At 46.6% G+C, this 23,697-nt stretch overlaps 1 protein-coding gene across 2 annotated transcripts in view; it reads right to left on the bottom strand.

The window, feature by feature from the left end:
* The window catches only part of AP3B1 (adaptor related protein complex 3 subunit beta 1), a 494,777-nt gene that overhangs the window by 202,988 nt on the left and 268,092 nt on the right, over nt 1–23,697 (bottom strand). The window lies entirely within an intron of this gene.

Genomic DNA, 23,697 nt, shown 5'->3' with positions numbered 1-23,697 from the left:
AGGGGCTTGCAGTTCTCCCCACCCCCTCCAAGGTGTTCTGTGGGTGGAAATCCAAGGGAGTCTAAATCAGAGCTCGCTCCAGTGGAGGACCAGATTGAGAGGAATTTGGATACAGAATATCATGAAAGATGGGAGGAGGTTTCTAACAGTAGGTCAGGCATTGAGAATTTGAGTTTACAGTATCTGCATCAAGCCCTGGACTTTGAGCACTCAGTGGAACCTGTGGTTCCTTCTGTGTCGTTGCTTTAGCATAGTAGGATGTACAAAGTCCATTTGCCATCCTTTATCTACTTGACAGAGTTCTTGGAGAGGCAAACAGACCGTATTAAGTGCCCATTTCAGCATGACCGGATGCCCCCATTGCTAGGCTTGTCACAGAAACTACCATTCCCATTACTGAGTCAGCGTTCTATATCTGCATTTGTTTTCAGAGGGGTTTTTCCTTTGTCTGGTCTTTGAGTCTGTGGCCTAACCACGTAGCTGGGAGGAAGAATGAAGGACAGGTTGCAATCCAGATCTTTATGATTGCTCTTGATTCGATTCCTCTAGTGGACAATACCATGTATGTTCTAGCCTATATGGATGAGGCACTTATGTATGTATACCTTGACTTGATCCAGATACTGTATTTTCTTTGGCTATTATAGCCAAAAGCTCTCTTTGATTTAAATTCTGAAATCCAAGGAGGCTTTTCCATTTGCTTGTCTAGTCCATAATGGGGCAGGGCTACACACCATCATTGAAGATTCCTCAGCAGGAAAAAATGCTTTCCTTCCGGCAAAGTATGCAAAACCAAATGGATGTTTTAGCCCTTTCTGTTGTCCAGGATGATCAGTCTGCTTCAATTTTAGGATCCATGCACAACTTTTTCAGATTGGTGGGTAGGATGTATTATAGAAAGAGGCTAAATGTTAGACCTCTGTCCACCTATGACTTCCCTTCACCGCATATTTTCCAAAGAAGGAGGTGTAGCAGCCATTCAGTTGTTTCTATGGCCAGGAGTCATTTTCCTGGTCACGAAATTCCATGAAGGCTTTGGATTTTATTCCTACCTGTTCCTTGTTCAGAAAACTGACTTATTTTTCTGCCCAATTCTGAACTTACACCTACTGGTCCCTACATTTCAGATGGAGTCCTTCTGTCCAGAGTTTAATGTCATGGAGCAAGACTAATTTCTTGCATTTATGGAGATCAAGGGCAATTACTTGCATGTCTTGATTTGGAAGGGGCATCACAGCCTGCTTAGTTTTGCGATAGGCAGATGGCCCATTTACAGTTCAGAGCCCTTCTATTGATTCTAGCCATGGTGCCTTGGATCTTCAACAAAATGATGGCAGTAATGGCAGCACTTTTGAAAGGGGTGGCAGTCATTCTGTACCTGGATAAAAGTGAAGTTTGCCCATTCTTCCATCCCATCCCAGACTGACAACAGAGCTCATGGGCTATATTTACGAAGCAGTGATACTTAGCAGGTTGGAGCTGAAAATTTAGATGAGGCACTAACATTCAGTGTAAAGCGTGACATCCTTTACACTGTTAGTGCCTCTTCAAATTTTCAGCTCCAACCCACCATGTAGCAGCAGCTTACAAAAGTTGCCGCTTTGTAAATATAGCCCCACGAAGGCAAAAAAGGATAAGTGATAAATTATACAAAGTCCCACCATAGACTTTTCACATTTATGGGACTATTTTTCAGCACTAGATATTTCTGGGACTTACTGTCAGAAAACAAAATCTTGACCAGCCAGAAGCAAGGATCAACATTACTGGCTTGCACATGGGTACTCCAGTGCACAGAGTTGCTGGAAAAGAGGTCTTGTTTTAAAGATGTCTTGTTTTAAAGCATCTCTATATTCATGTTTCCAATTGTGGTCACAAGTGGATCCTTGTCTGGAAAGTCAGTTTTTCAGGTCGTCTCCATCGAACAGTCACTCCATTTTTTGGGGACTATAGAGACGCCACATCAGCCATGGACAGATTCTGTCCTCAATTAAATGCACCACTAAAAACAGGATTTTAATTACCTACCGGTAAATACTTTTCTCATAATCCGTAGTGGATACTGGGGTTCACATTAGTACCATGGGGTATAGACGGGTCCATTAGGAGCCTTGGGCACTTTAAGAAATCAATAGTGTGCACTGGCTCCTCCCTCTATGCCCCTCCTACCAGAGTCAGTCTAGAAACTGTACCCAAGGAGATGGACATACTTTGAGAGGATTTTAAAGAACAGTGGTGAGATTCGAACCAGCACACACAAACAAGAGAAAAGCCATGCTAACCAAACTTGAACAGCAACAGCTGAACCAACAACAATACTGAACCAAGTAACAGTGAAGGTAAACACATAGCACTGGGCGGGCGCCCAGTATTCTCTACGGCAGAGATTTTTAACCTTTTACAACTCGCGGCACACTGAACAAGATTTAAATATTGCCAAGGCACATTCAAATATAATGGTGATGCATGGTGCAGTTGCGTGTCCTATGATGTCATGTTGCAGCTTCTCCATAGTTAACGCCTGAGCCACATCTGAGAAAGCCAGAAGAGCCCAACACTGCCTGGGCCCAAAATTGGAACTGGCTCTGCAACCACTAAACCCACCAGTATTGATCGTTCCAGGGCCTCAGTAGCGGCAAAAAACTGACGGGCCTGGCTGTGCATCTATGGCGGCACACCTGGAGACTGCTCAGGGCACACTAGTGTGCCACGGCACAGTGGTTGAAAAACACTGCTCTACGGACTATGAGAAAAGGATTTACCGGTAGGTAATTAAAATTCTATTTTCTCTTACGTCCTAGAGGATGCTTGGGTACACATTAGTACCATGGGGATGTACTAAAGCTCCCAAACCGGGTGGGAGAGTGCGGAGGTTCCTGCAGAACTGACTGACCAAACTGAAGGTCCTCAGAGGCCAAAGTATTGAATTTGTAGAACTTAGCAAACGTGTTCGAACCAGACCAAGTAGCTGCTCGGCAGAACTGTAAAGCCGAGACACCCCGGGCAGCCGCCCAGGAAGTACCCACCGACCTAGTAGAATGGGCCTGTACAGATCTTGGAACTGGCAAACCTGCCGTAGCATAAACATGCTGGATAGTAAGCCTGATACAGCGAGCAATAGACTGCTTTGAAGCAGGACACCCAATTTTATTGGGATCAGAGAGAACAAACAGAGAGTCTGATTTTCTGTGACGAGCTGTCCGCTTCACATAGATCTTCAAAGCCCTCACAACATCCAACGACATTGAAGAAGCAGAGGTGTTGGTAACCACCGGAACCATATAGGTTGGTTGATATGAAATGCAGACACCACCTTTGGAAGAAATTGCTGACGAGTTCCAAGTTCAGCTCTATCTTCATAAAAAATCAAATAGGGCTTTTGTGAGACAACGCCCCCAGCTCCGACACACGCCTTGCTGAAGCCAAGGCCAACAGTGTGATGGCCTTCCACGTAAGAAACTTTACATCAACCTCCTGTTAAGGCTCAAACCATTCCGAATGCAGGAACTGTAACACCATGTTGAGATCCCAAGGTGCCATAGGAGGCACAAAGGGCGGTTGGATGTGCAGAACACCCTTCAAAAATATCTGAACCTCCGGGAGAGAAGCCAATTGTTTCTGGAAGAAAATGAATAAGGCCGAAATCTGGACTTTTAAGGAGCCCAAACGTAGGCCTACATCCACTCCTGACTGCAGAAAAAGAAGAAATCGTCCCAGTTGAAATTCCACCGTAGGAAATTTCCTGTTCTCACACCAAGAGACGTATTTTCTCCAAATACGGTGGTAATGTTTAGACGTTACCCCCCTTTCTGGCTTGGATCAAGATTGGAATAACCCTTTAAGTAGTGATAGACGAACGGCCCCTGTTGTAGAAGATCTTTGCGAAGAGGTAGAGGCCACAGGTCCTCTATGAGCATCTGAAGGAGATCCGCGTACCAGGCCCATCTTGGCCAGTCCGGAGCAATGAGAATAGCTTGAACCTTTTCCCTTTTTAATCTTTTAAGAATTCTTGGGATCAATGGAAGTGGTGGAAACACATACACCACCTGGCAGACCTATGGAGTCACCAGAGCGTCCACCGCCACTGCTTGTGGGTCTCTCGACCTGGAACGATACCACTTGAGCTTCTTGATGAGACGAGAGGCCATCATGTCGATTTGTGGAATTCCTCACAGACATGTCAAACACCCGAACACCTCCGGGTGAAGGCCCCACTCCCCTGGGTGGAGGTCGTGTCTGCTGAGGAAGTCTGCTTCCCAGTTGTCCACTCCCAGAATGTAGACTGCCGACAACGCCACAGCGTGCCGTTCTGCCCAGAGGAGAATCCTTGTTACCTCTGACATTGCTGCTCTGCTCTTCGTTCCACCCTGTTGGTTTATGTACGTTACTGCCGTCACATTGTCTGACTGAACCTGAATGGCGTGATCCTGAAGAAGATGTGATGCCTGTAGAAGGGCGTTCTGACTTGACCATTTACCTTGGAACTGTTCCCCTTGGGTGACTGCTCCCCAACCTCTGAGGCTTGAGTCTGTGGTTAGCAGAATCCAATTTTGAATCCTGAACCTTCGGCCCTTGGTCAGGTGAGAAGTCTGCAGCCACCACTGAAGACAAATCCTGGCTTTTGGCGACAGACGTATCCTCTGATGCATGTGAAGATGCAATCCGGACCATTTGTCCAACAGATCCATCTGAAAGGGCCTTGCGTGAAAACTTCCATACTGCAGTGCCTCGTAAGAGGCTACCATCTTCCCCAGGAGGCGAATGCATAGATGCGCCGATATCTGTGTCGGTCTTAGAACGTCCCGCACCATCAACTGAATTACCAATGCCTTATCCAATGGAAGGAATACCTTCTGTGCCTCCGTATCCAGTATCATCCCCAGGAACAGAAGCCTCCGTGTTGGGTCTAGGTGAGATTTTGGCAGGTTCAGAATCCACCCGTGATCCTGGAGTAGTCGTGTTGAGAGGGCAATGTTGTCTAACAACCTCTCCCTGGATGGTGCTTTTATCAGCAGATCGTTCAGGTACGGTATTATGTTCACTCCTTGCTTGCAGAGGAGAAACATCATCTCTGCCATTACCTTGGTGAACACCCTCAGTGCCGTGGAGAGGCCAAATGGCAGGGTCTGGAACTGCTAGTGACAGTCCTGTAATGCAAACCTTAGATAAGCCTGATGGGGCGGCCAAATCGGAATATGAACGTACGCATCCTTGATATCCAGAGATACCAGGAATTCCCCCTCCTCCAGACCGGAGATCACCGCTCCCAGAGACTCCATCTTGAATTTGAACACCCGTAAGTAGGGGTTCAGTGACTTGAGGTTTAAAATGGGCCTTTCCAAACCGTCCAGTTTCGGTACCGCAAACAGGTTGGAATAATAACCCTTGTTTTGCAGTTGAAGTGGAACTGGAACAATGACCTGAGTCTGTACCAGTATTTGAATTGCTGCCTTTAACACCTTCAGCATGACGGTGGACCACACTGCCTGGAAGACAGGCAGGTGGGAGTTCCTGAAACTCCAGTCTGTAGCCCTGGGTGAGATGATCTTTGACCCATGGATCCAGGCATGATGTTGCCCATATGTGACTGAAATCTCTTAATCTGGCTCCCACCTGCCTGTCTTCCAGGCAGTGTGTCCACCGTCATGCTGAAGGCTTTGAGGAAGCAGAACCGGAGGTCTGTTCCTGTGAAACTGCAGTTGCAGGTTTTCTGGGTTAACCTCTATTGCCTTTGAAGGCTGTAGAAGAATCTTTGGATTTACTTTTACATTTTGCTGTCCGAAAAGACTGCAGAGTTAGAGCAGAGTAGATTTTCCTTGCTGGGGTGCTGTGGAAGGAAGGTATGTAGACTTACCCTCCGTAGCCTTGGATATCCACGTATCCAGTCCAGTTCAACTCCAAAAAGGGCTTCACCTGTAAAGGGTAGGCTTTCCACGCCTTTCCTGGAATCCACATCCGCAGTCCACTGGCGTAGCCACAAGCACCTGGGTGCTGACACTGCCATGGCAGTGGTGCGTGCGTCGAGCAAACCAATTTCCTTTATGGCCTCCACTATAAAATTAGCAGAGTCCTGTATATGCTGTAGGAGTAAAATTATCTCCCCCCTGGATAAGGAATCTAACCCGTCAATTAGATAACCTGACCATTTTGCAATGGCCCTAGTGATCCATGCACAAGCAATAGTGGGTCTCTGGGCCACCCCGGCAGCTGTGTACAGGGATCTGAGTGTTCACAATTGTGCGGTCAGTCGTGTCCTTTAAGGAGGCTGCCCCAGGGACAGGTAAGACAATCTTACGTGACAACCTAGATACAGATGCGTCAACAATCGGTGGATTTTACCACTTTTTCCTATTATCCTGAGGAAACAGGAAGGATGTGAGTAACCTTTTAGGGATCTGAAACTTCTTGTCCGGATTAACTCAAGTTTCTTCAAACAGAGAATTTAACAGGGAAAGTAGCAGAGCATTTCTTTTTCACATTAAAATAAGATTCCTTATCCACCTCCGCCACCTTGTCAGGAATGTGCAGGACTTCTCTAATAGCTTCTATCAGAGCCTGTATTCCTTGTGACAGGGCTGCATCCCCCCCACACGAGTCCACTTCACCCTCCTCCGCGTCTGATAGGTCATCATCAGTGTCAGCCTGCAGGATTTGGGCCAGGGCACGCTTTTGTGGACAAATGGCAGGGGTCTGAGACACTGGTATGGCAACTGAATCTCTAGTCATCAGGTCCTCCACAGCCTATCTTAAGTATTGCGTCTCTTTCTCATTATGGGATAATTTATTAGAAATATGTGAGATCATCCCTTTAAGGGAATCCAGACCCACTAGCCTGAGCATGTGTACTATCCTGAGTACACTGTAGTGAATCCCCCGGGGAAGACAAACACTCTGCTGTGCAGGAAACACACTCCCTTGATGTGGTAATGTGAAGGGATACACACACAGTAAAGGTGAAAGCACAGTTAACCCACACAGAGACACAGGAGACACAGAGAAGATGGAGCCAGCCACACCATGCCCTTTTTGCTAAAGCCAAGCTCAGCTGGGTTGCAAACTAAGCTCCTTAATAGGGCTTTTTATTCTAACACCGCTCCCCCCCCCCCTTACTATGACCCCCTGGTACCGCTGAGGAAAGTGGAGTCTTTGTGGAGAAGCTGCGCTTCCCTGCAAATCCCATCAGTGAGAGCTGCAGAGGGAAAATGGCGCTGGTGAACTGCTGGATCCGCTCATAGTGAAGCCCCGCACCAGTTATGGCACGCGGTCTTCCCGGTTTTATTATAATGGCTGAGGTGTTCGAGAAGCTTAACAGCCAGTTAGAACCCCTGTAAGCTGTTTGCCAGTGTAGGGTAATGTTAAAAAGCTCAGCTCGCCCCTCACAGCGGAAACACACACACATATAACATGTTGTACTGAGCCTGGAGACGCAACCTGCATGTCAGTGCTGCGCTCCATACCCTGATGCCGCCATTACAGCCGGCAACCAGCTAACCGGGACGCCGGCCACCTACTCACCACTCTTCTTACTTCTGGATCTGTTAGGGGTGGCAGCGTGCTGCGGGACTGTACACTCGCCGGGGTGGAGCTTGTGAATAGGACCCTCAGGAGCTCAGTGTCCTGCCAGTGGGGAACGTGACCATTAACCCTATAGGAGGTTGGGCCGTAACCCCCCCCCTAAGTCCCATGAAGCAGACAGGCTGGTGCCAACCAGCCCTGTCTGAAGTCTGAAAACAAACTAAAAATAAATGCAGAAAACTCTTCAGGAGCTTCCCTAAGCATGATCGGCTCCTCCGGGCACATTTTCTAAACCGAGTCTGGTGGTAGGGGTATAGAGGGAAGAGCCAGCGCACACTATTGATTTCTTTAAGTGCCCAAGGCTCCTAGTGGACCCGTCTATATCCCATAGTACTAATGTGGACCACAGTATCCTCTAGGACGAAAGAGAAATTACAGTTGTCAGTCTCCTGAGTTTGGGAGCAGTGACTCTGTATCTTCGTCTTTAGTGCCGAGTCAAAGATGGTCTTTCTATACATGTCAAGAGTGGTACTGGATACTATGTATGGACCTAAGCCATTGTTTCAGAGCAGACCCCTTCAAATCCAATCTGACTGCCACATTGTCAGATTGAAGTTCATTGGCGATGGTAGAGACCACCAATAATTGCACTAGTCAGGAAGGCAAGGACCCTTAAGGGATCCTAGTGTACCTATGGCAGTACCATCTGAGGCATCTCTTTACACAGATTCCCATGAATCCTCATGTCCTAAAGATGGTCAAGGTGAAGAGGATGTGCTAGTAATTCTAGTGGCTCCAGATTGTCTGCAACTGTCTTTGTAAGCAGACATACATCTTCTGGCAGCACAACTTCCACAGAGACTGCCCAGATGTGCAGATCTTCTGGTACATTGACCTTTCTTCCACCAAGGCTTCTTTCAGTTGGATTGAATGGTTTGGCTGTTGAACCTATGATCCTACGGGCCAAGAGGTTTTCTGATGGGGTCATACAAACAATGAACAGTTGTTGGCTTGCCTCTTGTCATTATTGCAAGATGGCCTGGAAAATGGGCTGAAGCTGGCCCCCTTTGAATGTGCAGGTTTTGTTCAAGATTAACTGGCTTCTATTCAGGTACAAAATACAAACTTCCTTTAAGGCGTGTTGCATATCCAAATCCTTAATGATTTGGAACCTTAATTCCCATCAGCACTGCAAATTACACCCTGTGGGCCTCTTGATTTAACCCGGTGGTGAAGATCCCTGTATTTGGCTTTACACCGTGATAGGACTGCACTTCATACTGGTCACTCTTTTTATTCAAAGGTAGTGTCCAGATAGCCGTTTATATAAATTAGGACAGTGTGATTATCGCTTTGAGCCAGGATATGGCCTTGGGCAGTGGAGATTACTTAATACTTTTTTATTTATTTATTTGGATAGATTGGCACAGTGTAAAGACTGACTATTTTTGAATTTTCTGCGGTGTGCACAAGGTTGGCCCAACTACGAAACAATCAGTGGGTAGATCATGACTACTATTCCTCAAAGTGCACCTCGGAACAGGTCCACATATCTTAACACATTGTGGCTCATTGCACCATATTGTGAGCGTGCCATGGGCAGTAAGACACTGTACTGTACACGTCAGTTGAGCAGTTGTGCAAGCCAGCCACCTGGTCCTCCATTCATATACTGTATTTACCAAATCATACAAATTCAATGTGTTTGTGGCTAGAGAAGCCAGTTTTGCATGTAAAGTTCTGAGCGAAACCATGACAGAATACAGAACAACTTTGGTACACCCCCAGTGTCTCAGATACTATTTAAGAGAATTTTTAGTACTCACAGTTAATTCCGTGCATCTTTGAGTGTATCTGGGGACAGTGCTCCCCCACCCTTTTCTGTTCACTCTCAAGATTCAGTGTGGTTCTCATTTTAGTGTTTATTTGGGTTAGGTGTTAAATCTGATGCAACTGAGTACTTAAAGACTAAGATGAGATTTAGATGGGAAGGTCTAGGTGAAAATAAGTTTAGGTCGATGTGCCAGCTTCTCAGAGAGAGACTTCCATACCCCGTGGTTATCAGAGTCCCCCAGACGTACCCAGAGAAACAAATTAAACAATGAATACCAAAAATCCTGTACCGAAAATCTAAAACAAATCTATATCTATCTAACCTATATATACATCTACAGTATATATATATATATATATATATATATATACACACACACACACACACACACACACACGTGTACATACACACACTGTTTCTTGTAATATTGTACATGCTATATCTGTAATTTTCACAATAATTGGACAACTTTGGGACACTGGCTCATGGATATTTATGGTTGGTTTTATTTATTCTGAAATGAGCTAACAAGTATATAAATAAATATAAAATTGTGCTATACGCGTCTTTAATCTAAAAAAAACTATAAACTGGTTTCATGCACCCAGCATATAAGCCTATCAATGCCAAGTAGAACTTCTGTAAATCGAAACCACCAAATTGTATAAAGCTAGAATCGCATAGCCATTACGAAGAGTGCAGAAGAGCAATTCTTGAGATATAATGAACACATAATATACCTAGTAAACTGCACTTATTTGCAGTTTGTTGCTTTAATACAGTGTGGTCTCTTCCATTAATGACAGCAGAGAGAGCCCACTACTAGCTTTTGAAAGGTCATGGTCTCTGCTGAAAGGGAAAACCCCAGTATATATTACTTCCATTACCATCCAGTTTAATGCCGCCATGCATCCACAACAGACCGACATACTATGTATGGCACAAGCATTTAACCAACAGTTAAGTGCACTTTCTTAACTCGGGCACATCAACAGTACTTGCCATCTTGTTACTGTGTCTATATTAGAAAGAGCTGAGCCACCACTGCGCTTCCACAAGTAGTCACAGAAGTGAATATAAAAAGGAAATTGTACAAATTATGTATTGAAAAGGGATCCACTTAAGGAACAATACGGACCTCACAAGCTTTTGCTTTACACCAGAACGACTGCAGCTAAAAGCACAGCTCGCCTCCATTTAATCCATTTGAAAAGAATGAGCAATGGTAAATTAGCGCAAGCAGCTTGAAGATAAACAGAAATACACACAGGGCTAGAACAGTATTTAGTATAGACCAGAAAGGACGATTTACAAAATAAAAAACTCTTTTATAATGTTTCCAGGAGAATATAAGTATTAGACTTGTTACAAGTAATATGGACTCCCTGAGACTTGGGTTCAATCATAGTGTGAAATGGATTTAAAAATCATGTATTTAATAGCATTTATTAATGAGAAAGAAAGCATGTAAACATGTATAAAGCGGAAACTTATTGGCTCCAATAACCCTATACCTACTTCCTGTGGACATGAGAATTGGAATAGCATTTTTTGATGCCACTTGCCCTAACCATTGCCAGTAGATGCAAGGAAATCAATGTAGTGTTCCACCCCCAGGCTGGGCTGCCCACTGCATGGTTCCTTATTACCATGAGATTTTAAGCTTGCAAGAGCAGGGGCGTCTACGCCCCCAGGTGCCTTTCCTTCTCTTACACTATCTTATACCCCCTTTCACCTCTGAAAAATCCCAGGGTCTTGCTGGGACCCCCTTTCATACTAAACCTGAGACCTGGAAAAATCCCAGGCAGACCAGGCTACTCATGTTATATATATATATATATATATATATATATATATATATATATATATATATATATATATATATATGTCCGTATGGTCCGGCTCTCCTTCTGATAGCAATCCTCATCCGGGTGCCCTCACGTATATGCATACACACCAATTTTCCAAGTGCGGCACTCCTGGACTTATCAAATAAATCACGGCTCAGACGGGCAAGTACTGTACTTGCCCGTCTGAGCCGTGATTTATTTGATAAGTCCAGGAGTGCCGCACTTGGAAAATTGGTGTATATATATATATATATATATATATATATACACATATACACAGATATGTCCTGATATATCGTTGCTGCGTACCGCATAGCGGGCGCCATGCAACTCGCGCCAGCTCCTTGCGCTATAACTCCCGTTATAAGTTGCGTTGTAAATGTGACGTCACGTTATAATTGTAACATGCATTCTACTTTCTGTCCACCAGATGTCGTTTTTCCTAAACTCTATGGCGAATGCCTCAAATAGCCAACGGACCCTTCGTAGCGCTACCTGCTGATTGGCTGACGGGTTCGAATCCTAGCGGGACCAGAATTATTATTTTTTGTGGATTTTTAATGGTTCTCCAAGTACCAGCTTGCGGGGGAGGCTTGCTGGGACTTGTAGTACTACTGGAAAAAACAATATTCTTTCACATTTCTCAAGGCTATCAGCCCCCCATCCGCAGCCCTTGGATGGGGGGGACAGCCTCGGGCTTCACCCCTGGCCCTTGGGTGGCTGGGGGGGGGACCCCTTGATTGAAGGGGTCCCCACTCCCCCAGGGTACCCCGGCCAGGGGTGACTAGTTGGATATTTAATGCCACGGCCGCAGGGCACTGTATAAAAGTGACCCCCGGCTGTGGCATTATCTGTCCAGCTAGTGGAGCCCGATGCTGGTGTAAAAAATACGGGGGACCCCTACTCTTTTTGTCCCCCGTATTTTTTGCACCAGCACCAGGCGCAGAGCCCGGTGCGGGTTTTAAAAATACGGGGTATCCCCTGTCCGTTTTCCCCCCGGATTTTTAGAACCAGGACCGGCTCGAAGAACCGAGGCTGGTTATGCTTAGGAGGGGGGACCCCACGCATTTTTTTTCCTGACTTTCCCATTCCATTAAAAATGACATTAATGACAGAGATCCAGTGGCATTGTGCATTACATATTTAGGGCTATTTGAAGCAAATGAACCGGAAATGATGTCCGAAATGTACATGCTGTTTATGATAGTCAATGGGTGCACCGTGGTTGGGGTTAGTGCTTTGCTACAACGAGCTCAGCTGGAAATAATAAATAGACCAAACAAGTGTATTTCTTTAAAAAAAAATATATAAAAATAAATTCACCAAAAAAAAAAAAAAATCTCTGGTGTTGACAGGATTCGAACACGGGATGCACACATTGCAGGCGGACACTGTAACCGTTATACCACTGCTGACCACAATATGAGTAGGCACTCCAGGTAAATATATGATGTGTTATGATGTGTTCTACTCTTAGTGAACGCGCGGCCACGTGCTTAACATGGAGCATTCGCCACCTAGCGGTGAAAATGTGTATTACATGGCGTGGGACACAACGCACGCCATAACGTTATTACAACTCGCGATTCAGGACCCTAAATAGCACGCTATGAGCAACGGTGTATGAGGATACATCTGTATATACATATATACACTGCTCAAAAAAATAAAGGGAACACTAAAATAACACATCCTAGATCTGAATGAATGAAATATTCTTATTAAATACTTTGTTCTTTACATAGTTGAATGTGCTGACAACAAAAGCACACAAAAATTATCAATGGAAATCAAATTTATTAACCCATGGAGGTCTGGATTTGGAGTCACCCTCAAAATTAAAAAGTGGAAAAACACACTACAGGCTGATCCAACTTTGATGTAATGTCCTTAAAACAAGTCAAAATGAGGCTCAGTAGTGTGTGTGGCCTCCACATGCCTGTATGACTTCCCTACAACGCCTGGGCATGCTCCTGATGAGGTGGCGGATGGTCTCCTGAGGGATCTCCTCCCAGACCTGGACTAAAGCATTCGCCAACTCCTGGACAGTCTGTGGTGCAACGTGGCTTTGGTGGATGGAGCGAGACATGATGTCCCAGATGTGCTCAATTGGATTCAGGTCTGGGGAATGGGCGGGCCAGTCCATAGCATCAATGCCTTCGTCTTGCAGGAACTGCTGACACACTCCAGCCACATGAGGTCTAGCATTGTCTTGCATTAGGAGGAACCCAGGGCCAACCGCACCAGCATATGGTTTCACAAGGGGTCTGAGGATCTCATCTCGGTACCTAATGGCAGTCGGGCTACCTCTGGCAAGCACATGAGAGGGCTGTGCGGCCCCCCAAAGAAATACCACCCCACACCATTACTGACCCACTGCCAAACCGGTCATGCTGGAGGATGTTGCAGGCAGCAGAACATTCTCCTTAACGTCTCCAGACTCCGTCATGTCTGTCACGTGCTCAGTGAGAACCTGCTTTCATCTGTGAAGAGCACAGGGCGCCAGTGGCGAATTTGCCAATCTTGGTGTTCTCTGGTAAATGCCAAACGTCCTGCACGGTCTTGTGCTGTAAGCACAACCCCCACCTGTGGACGTCGGGCCCTCATACCACCCTCATGGAGTCTGTTTCTGATAGTTTGAGTAGACACATGCACATTTGTGGCTTGCTGGAGGTCATTTTGCAGGGCTCTGGCAGTGCTCCTCCTGTTCCTCCTTGCACAAAGGAGGAGGTAGCGGTCCTGCTGCTGGGTTGTTGCCCTCCTATGGCCTCCTCCACGTCTCCTGATGTACTGGCCTGTCTCTTGGTAGCGCCTCCATGCTCTGGACACTACGCTGACAGACACAGCAAACCTTCTTGCCACAGCTCGCATTGATGTGCCATCCTGGATGAGCTGCACTACCTGAGCCACTTGTGTGCGTTGTAGGGAGGTCATACAGGCACGTGGAGGCCACACACACTACTGAGCCTCATTTTGACTTGTTTTAAGGACATTACATCAAAGTTGGATCAGCCTGTAGTGTGTTTTTCCACTTTTATTTTGAGGGTGACTCCAAATCCAGACCACCATGGGTTAATAAATTTGATTTCCATTGATAATTTTTGTGTGCTTTTGTTGTCAGCACATTCAACTATGTAAAGAACAAAGTATTTACTAAGAATATTTAATTCATTCAGATCTAGGATGTGTTATTTTAGTGTTCCCTTTATTTTTTTGAGCAGTATATATATATATATATATATATATATATATACACACACACACACACACACACAGACGTCACACTCGTACATTTACACACACACATCTTACACATACACATGTCACACTCAAACACACACACATGTAATATACACACACATGCCAAATTCATATATATATATATATATATATATACACACACACACACACACACACATACTCCAACAGACCTGTTTTTTGGCTGCGCTGGCTGCTTCAACTACTCACAGCAGCACGGACTAAAGCAGCCGGCGCACACCTCCTCTTCACTCTGGCCTCCTCCCGGCAGCCCCGCCAATCAGGTGCGACCTGGGAGCAAATTCCTGGGTCGCACGTTTCAGACCTAAGCCGGGTTGTCTTCCCGGGAAAAACCCTGGTCAATTGCAGGTTGGCGACCCGGATCACGTTCCCGGGTCGGTGCCTTTCAGACATACCAAATTCCCGGGTTGATGCGCGCTCATGTACAAAATCCTGGGAATTTGGAGCATGCCTGAAAGGGGTATTATACTCCATATTCTCTTTGATGGCACCCAACCCCTGGTTTTCCGTACTTTTCTATATAGTCTTGAACTGTAAGTGCTGTTTTCATGTTTTGGTCATTTGTTTACTGTATGTACTGTGTAATGAGTGCTGCAGATCCCTTGTGGCACCATTTAAACAAAGGATGATAATAATAATAATAATAATAATAATTGGGTGACCATATTAACCTTGTCTAAGAGTGTGTACACACGGTGAGATATTTTCTTTCGATTTTGACTATATAGTCAAAATCGCAAGAAAGTTAGTACAGATAGCAAGGTGAAAGTCACCTTGCGATCCCGATTCGATCTCGATGCGCGGTCCCGGCAGGTCGGCATCGCAAGAAAAGATACTGTGCAGGCAAGTCAATCCTTGCTAGATCGGTGTACTATCTAGTTCATATCACATGTCAATGACATCTCACATAAGCCAAAATCGTAAGCACACATAGCCCATATCTCAAGAAGTCAAAATCAGTGGTGCTGGGCTCTGGGGGAGTTCAAGGGAAATCGCAAGTGAAAATCGGGCATAGCAAGGATCTCACCGTGTGTACACACCCTAACTTGCTTGAAACAACTGTGCTGTCTAGCATCATCCTTCCAGTTTCAGCTGCAGTACTAGCAGGAATATTATTTGTTTTACGACTATTAAAACACAATCTAAAATACATGAAAACAAAAAATGTAGGTGTATTATTGAATTTTTATTAGTTCTGCACTTTCCTTTCTCATCCAAACCCTCATTACTATACAGTACCACATTTTATTTAGGAAAATCAAACAACTGCTTTACTATAAATTAGCTTCTTTTTAATGAACCTTTCTTTAACTTGCGGCACTGAAGCAGAGTTTATACAAGGCTTCCTTTACAGCAGAGAGACTACGTGATCTGAACTGCCGGTCACCAGAGATAACTTTAAGGAAGCAAGAGTGCAGCCGTGGCAGGTGTTCCCATAGCTACCCCGCATGGCAGACAGAAAAAAAGAGGAGGGAATTTAAAAAAAAAAAAAAAAAAAGGGAATAAAAAGACGGGGAGGGAGGGATAAAAAAAAAAAAAAAAAAAAAAAAGAGGGAGAGGGAATAAAAAAAGAAGGGGGAGAGTGAATTAAAAAAGAAGGGGAAATAGGAGGGGGAGAGGGAATAAAAAAGGAGGGGGAGAGGGAATAAAAAAGGAGAGGGAAGGGGGGGAAAAGGGGAGGGAGAGACAGAAGAGAGAGTGAGACATGGATGGAAGGGAGACAGAGAGAGGAATATAGAGATGGGGACAGAAAAAGATAGTATAAGGGAAGGGGATGAAAGATGGGGGAATGGGGGAATAAGTCCTTTTGTGCCCAATGCTGGGCACAACAGCTACAGGTACCCATGCAAATAATGTTTTTTTTATTCATTCTGAATACTTTTAGCGAATGATGGGTCCAAATTACTAGTTCTATATATTCCCTGTAAAAAATAAGATTTTAAACCTACCGGTAAATCTATTTCTCCTAGTCCGTAGAGGATGCTGGGAACTCCGTAAGGACCATGGGGTATAGACGGGCTCCGCAGGAGATAGGGCACCTAAAAAGAACTTTGACTATGGGTGTGCACTGGCTCCTCCCTCTATGCCCCTCCTCCAGACCTCAGTTAGAGAACTGTGCCCAGAGGAGATGGACAATACAAGGCAGGATTTAGCAATCCAAGGGCAAGATTCATACCAGCCCACACCAATCATACCATGTAACCTGGAACATACATAACCAGTTAACAGTATGAACAAACGACAGTAACGGTCCAAGACCGATGTCCACTGTAACATAACCCTTATGTAAGCAACAACTATATACAAAAGTCTTGCAGAGTTTCCGCACTGGGACGGGCGCCCAGCATCCTCTACGGACTAGGAGAAATAGATTTACCGGTAGGTTTAAAATCTTATTTTCTCTTACGTCCTAGAGGATGCTGGGGACTCCGTAAGGGCCATGGGGTTTATACCAAAGCATCCAATCGGGCGGGAGAGTGCGTATGACTCTGCAGCACCGACTGAGCAAACGCTAGGTCCTCATCAGCCAGGGTATCAAACTTGTAGAATTTAGCAAAAGTGTTTGACCCCGACCAAGTCGCCGCTCGGCAAAGTTGTAAAGCCGAGACGCCTCGGGCAGCCGCCCAAGAAGAGCCCACCTTCCTAGTGGAATGGGCCTTAACCGAATTTGGTACCGGCAATCCAGCCGTAGAGTGAGCCTGCTAGATCGTATTACAGATCCAGCGAGCAATAGTCTGCTTCGAAGCAGAAGCGCCAATCTTATTGGCTGCATACAGGATAAACAGACCCTCTGTTTTCCTAATTCTAGCCGTCCTGGCTACATAAATTTTTAAGGCCCTGACTACGTCCAGGGATCTGAAATCCTCCAGGTCACTTGTAGCCACATGGAACCACAATAGGTTGATTCATATGGAACGAAGAAACCACTTTAGGCAAAAATTGCGGACGTGTCCTCAATTCAGCTCGATCCACATGAAAAATCAAGTAGGGGCTCTTGTGTGACAAAGCTGCCAATTCTGACACTCGCCTTGCTGATGCTAAGGCCAACAACATGACCACCTTCCAGGTAAGAAATTTCAACTCAACCTTGTTAAGCGGTTCAAACCAGTGTGATCTTAGGAACTGCAACACCACGTTCAGGTCCCATGGTGCCACTGGAGGCACAAAAGGGGGCTGGATGTGCAGCACTCCCTTTACAAACGTCTGGACTTCTGGAAGAGAAGCCAATTCCTTCTGAAAGAAAATCGAGAGGGCCGAAATCTGTACCTTAACAGAGCCTAATTTCAGGCCCATATCCACTCCTGTCTGTAGGAAGTGGAGAAGACGACCCAGATGAAAATCTTCCATAGGTGCATTCTTGGTCTCACACCAAGACACATACTTTCGCCAGATACGGTGATAATGTTTTATTGTCACCTCCTTCCTAGCCTTTATTAACGTAGGGATGACCTCTTCCGGAATCCCCTTTTTCGCTAGGATTCGGCGTTCAACCGCCATGCCGTCAAACATAACCGCGGTAAGTCTTGAAATACACAGGGACCCTGCTGCAACAGGTCTTCCCTCAGAGGAAGAGGCCAGGGATCTCCTGTGAGCATCTCTTGTAGATCCGAGTACCAGGCCCTTCGAGGCCAGTCTGGGACAACGAGTATCGTTCGTACTCTTCTTCGTCTTATGATCCTCAACACTTTTGTGATGAGAGGAAGAGGAGGAAACACGTAGACCGATTTGAACACCCACGGTGTTACCAGAGCGTCCACTGCTATTGCCTGAGGGTCCCGAGACCTGGTGCAGTACCTCTGAAGTTTTTTGTTGAGGCGTGACGCCATCATGTCTATTTGAGGAGTTCCCTAAAGACGTGTTACGTCTGCAAAGACTTCTTGATGAAGTCCCCACTCTCCTGGATGGAGATCGTGTCTGCTGAGGAAGTCTGCTTCCCAGTTGTCCACTCCTGGAATGAAGACAGCTGACAGAGCGCTTACATGATTTTCCGCCCAGCGAAGGATCCTTGTGGCTTCCGCCATCGCAACTTTTTGTCCCGCCTTGGCGGTTCACATGAGCCACTGCTGTGACATTGTCTGATTGAATCAGAACCGGTAGGTTTCGAAGAAAACTCTCCGCTTGTCGAAGGCCGTTGTAAATGGTCCTGAGTTCCAACACATTGATGTGTAGACAGGACTCCTGGTCTGACCAAAGACCCTGAAAATGTTTTCCCTGTGTGACCGCTCCCCATCCTCGGAGGCTCGCGTCCGTGGTAACCAGGATCCAATCCTGAATTCCGAACCTGCAACCCTCCAGGAGCTGAGCACTTTGCAACCACCACAGGAGGGACACTCTGGTCCCTGGGGACAGAGTTATTTTACGATGTAAGTGCAGATGGGACCCGGACCACTTGTCCAGAAGGTCCCATTGAAAAGTCCTTGCATGGAACCTGCCGAAGGGAATGGCCTCGTAGGCCGCCACCATTTCCCCCAGAACTCGACTGCATTGGTGAACTGACACCCTTTTCGGTTATAGCAGGTCTCTGACCATGTTCTGTATGTCTTGGGCTTTCTCTATTGGGAGGAAGACCTTAATTTGTCCCGTATCTAGTATCATACCTAGGAACGGTAGTCGAGTTGTCAGAATCAACTGTGACTTCGGTAGATTTAGAATCCAACCGTGTTGCTGGGGCACTCTCAACGAGAGCGCCACACTGTTCAGCAATTTCTCCCTTGATCTCGCTTTTATCAGGAGATCGTCCAAGTATGGGATAATTGTGACTCCATGCTTGCGCAGGACCACCATCATTTCCGCCATTATCTTGGTGAAAATCCTCGGGGCCGTGGAGAGTCCAAACGGCAAAGTCTGAACTTGGTAATGACAATCCTGTACAGCGAATCTCAGGTATTCCTGATGGGGGGCATATATGGGGACATGAAGGTACGCATCCTTTATGTCCAGAGACACCATAAACTCCCCCTCCTCCATGTTGGCTATTATCGCTCTGAGAGATTCCATTTTGAATTTGAATCTTCTTATGTACAGGTTTAGGGATTTCAGATTCAAAATAGGTCTGACCGAACCGTCCGGTTTCGGGACCACAAATAGGGTTGAATAGTAACCTCTTCCCTGCTGGTGCAGGGGAACCTTGATTATCACTTGCTGTATACACAGCGTTTGAATTGCAGCTAACACTACATCCCTTTCCGATGTGGAAGCTGGTAGGGCCGATTTGAAAAATCGGCGCGGGGGCACCTCCTCGAATTCCAATTTGTAACCCTGGGAAACTATTTCCAACACCCAGGGATTCAGGTCCGAACTGACCCAGGCCTGACTGAAAAGTCGAAGACGTGCCCCCACCGGTGCGGACTCCCTCAGGGGAGCCCCAGCGTCATGCTGTGGGTTTTGGAGCAGCCGGGGAGGACTTTGGTTCCTGGGCACCTGCCGAAGCAGGTGCTCTCTTGCCTCTGCCCTTACCTCTGGCGAGGAAAGAGGATCCCCGACCTCTTTTGGACTTGTGCGACCGAAAGGACTGCATCTGATAGGGTGTTACTTTCTTTTGCTGTTGGGGTATATAAGGTAAAAAATTTGATTTACCTGCTGTGGAAACCAGGTCCGTCAGCCCATCCCCAAACAATACATCACCCTTGTAGGGTAGTACTTCCATGTTTCTTGGAATCCGCATCACCCGTTCATTGGCGAGTCCATAAGGATCTTCTCGCTGAGACAGACATGGCATTGGCCCTAGAAGCTAGCAATCCAATGTCCCTTTGAGCATCCCTCATAAATAAGACTGCGTCTTTAATATGGGCTAGAGTTAGGAATATAGTATCCTTATCCATATTATCAAATTGATCTGTCAGCTCATCTGTCCAAGCTGCAATTGCGCTACACACCCATGCCGACGCAATTTTCGGTCTTAGCACAGCACCCGTATGAGAATAAATACACTTTAAGGTAGTTTCTTGCCTGCGATCTGCAGGGTCCTTAAGGGCTGCTGTGTCAGGAGACGGTAGCGCCACTTTCTTGGACAAGCGCGTGAGGGCTTTGTCCACAGTGGGGGGTGATTCCAAAATCTCCCTGTCCTGCTTAGGGAAAGGGTATGCCATATAAATTCTTTTGGGGATCTGCGGTCTCTTATCCGGAGTCTCCCAAGCTTTTCCAAAGAAATCATTTAATTCATGAGATGTGGGAAAGTTAATAATCTGTTTCTTTTCCTTAAATAAGATTTTACTCACCGGTAAATCTATTTCTCGTAGTCCGTAGTGGATGCTGGGACTCCGTAAGGACCATGGGGAATAGCGGGTCCGCAGGAGACTGGGCACAACTAAAGAAAGCTTTAGGACTACCTGGTGTGCACTGGCTCCTCCCACTAAGACCCTCCTCCAGACCTCAGTTAGGATACTGTGCCCGGAAGAGCTGACACAATAAGGAAGGATTTTGAATCCCGGGTAAGACTCATACCAGCCACATCAATCACACCGTATAACTCGTGATACTATACCCAGTTAACAGTATGATAACAACTGAGCCTCTCAATAGATGGCTCAACAATAACCCTTTAGTTAGGCAATAACTATATACAAGTATTGCAGACAATCCACACTTGGGATGGGCGCCCAGCATCCACTACGGACTACGAGAAATAGATTTACCGGTGAGTAAAATCTTATTTTCTCTGACGTCCTAAGTGGATGCTGGGACTCCGTAAGGACCATGGGGATTATACCAAAGCTCCCAAACGGGCGGGAGAGTGCGGATGACTCTGCAGCACCGAATGAGCAAACTCTAGGTCCTCCTCAGCCAGGGTATCAAACTTGTAGACTCTTGCAAGAGTGTTTTAACCCGACCAAGTAACAGCTCGGCAAATTTGTAAAGCCGAGACCCCTCGGGCAGCCGCCCAAGAAGAGCCCACTTTCCTCGTGGAATGGGCTTTCACAGATTTAGGGTGCGGCATTCCAGCCGCAGAATGTGCAAGTTGAATCGTGCTACAGATCCAGCGAGCAATAGTCTGCTTAGAAGCAGGAGCACCCAGCTTGTTGGGTGCACACAGGATAAATAGCGAGTCAGTTTTCCTGACTCCAGCCATCCTGGAAACATATACTTTTCAGGGCCCTGACTACGTCCAGAAAACTTGGAATCCTCCAAGTCCCAAGTAGCCGCAGGCACCACAATAGGTTGGTTCACATGAAAAACTGATACCACCTTAGGAAGGAATTGGGAACGAGTCCTCAATTCCGCCTTATCCATATAGAATACAGATAAGGGCATTTGTATGACAAAGCCGCCAATTCTGATACACGCATGGCCGACGCCACGGCCCACAGCATGACCACTTTCCACGTGAGGTATTGTAGCTCCACGGATTTAAGTGGCTCAACTCAATGCGACTTCAGGAAATCCAACACTACGTTGAGATCCCACGGTGCCACTGGAGGCACAAACGGGGGTTGACTATGCAGCACTCCCTTAACAAAAGTCTGAAACTTCAGGCAGTGAAGCCAGTTCTATTTTGGAAGAAAATCGATAGAGCCGAAATCTGGACCTTAATGGAACCCAATTTTAGGCCCATAGTCACCTCTGACTTGTAGGAAGTGCAGAAAACGACCTAGCTGAAATTCCTCTTTTGGGGCCTTACTGGCCTCACAGCACGCAACATATTTCCGCCATATGCGGTGATAATGGTTTGCGTTCACTTCTTTCCTAGCTTTAAATAGCGTAGGGATAACTTCCTCCGGAATGCCCTTTTCCTTCAGGATCCGGCGTTCAACCGCCATGCCGTCAAACGCAGCCGCGGTACGTCTTGGAACAGACAGGCCCCCTGCTGCAGCAGGTCCTGTCTGAGCGGCAGAGGCCATGGGTCCTCTGAGATCATTTCTTGGAGTTCTGGGTACCAAGCTCTTCTTGGCCACCCGGAACAATGAGTATAGTTCTTACTCCTCTCCTTCATATTATTCTCATTACCCTGGGTATGAGAGGCAGAGAAGGGAACACATACACCGACTGGTACACCCACGGTGTTACCAGAGCGTCTACAGCTATCGCCTGAGGGTCCCTTGACCTGGCGCAATATCTTTGTAGCTTTTTGTTGAGGCGGGACGCCATCCTGTCCACCTGTGGCCTTTCCCCACGGTGTACAATCATTTGGAAGACTTCTGGATGAAGTCCCCACTCTCTCGGGTGGAGGTCGTGTCTGCTGAGAAAGTTCTCAGTTGTCCACTCCGGGAATGAACACTGCTGACAGTGCTAACACATGATTTTCCGCCCATCGGAGAATCCTTGTGGCTTCTGCCATCGCCATCCTGCTTCTTGTGCCGCCCTGTCGGTTTCCATGAGCGACCGCCGTGATGTTGTCTGACTGGATCAGCACCGGCCGGTGTTGAAGCAGGGGTCTAGCCTGACTTAGGGCATTGTAAATGGCCCAAAGTTCCAGAACATTTATGTGTAGGGAAGTCTCCTGACTTTTCCATAGGCCTTGGAAGTTTCTTCCGTGTGTGACTGCCCCCCAGCCTTGAAGGCTGGCATCCGTGGTCACCAGGACCCAGTCCTGTATGCCGAATCTGCGGCCCCCTAGAAGATGTGCTGTCACCACCACAGCGACACCCTGGCCCTTGGAGACAGGGTTATCCGCCGATGCATCTGAGAATGCGACCCGGACCACTTGTCCAACAGATCCCACTGGAAGATCCTTGCATGGGACTTGGCGAATGGAAATTCTTCGTAAGAAGCTACCATCTTTCCCAAGGCTCGCGTGCATAGATGCACCGATATCTGTATTTGTATTAGGAGGTCTCCGTCTAGAGACGCCAACTCCCTGGACTTCTCCCCCGGGAGAAACCCTTTTTATCCTGTTCTGTGTCCAGAACCATACCCAGGAACAGTAGACGCGTCGTAGGAACCAGATGTGACTTTGGAATATTCAGAATCCAGCCGTGCTGTTGTAGCACTTCCCGAGATAGTGCTACTCCGACGAACAACTGCTCCCTGGACCTCGCCTTTATAAGGAGATCGTCCAAGTACGGGATAAGTACTTCGGCCCTTACCTTGGTAAATACCCTCGGTGCCGGGGACAGACCAACGGCAACGTCTGGAATTGGTAATGACAATCCTGTACCACAATTTTGAGGTACACCTGGTGACGAGGGTAAATAGGGACATGCAGGTAAGTATCCTTGATGTCCAGTGATACCCTGAAATTTTCCAGGCTTGCAATAATCGCCCTGAGTGATTCCATTTTGA

The sequence above is a fragment of the Pseudophryne corroboree genome, chromosome 1 (genome assembly GCF_028390025.1).
Source record: "Pseudophryne corroboree isolate aPseCor3 chromosome 1, aPseCor3.hap2, whole genome shotgun sequence".
Classification (NCBI taxonomy): Eukaryota; Metazoa; Chordata; class Amphibia; order Anura; family Myobatrachidae; genus Pseudophryne; species Pseudophryne corroboree.
Note: the sequence above shows the minus strand (reverse complement) of the source record. Positions and strands in the feature narration are given on the sequence as shown.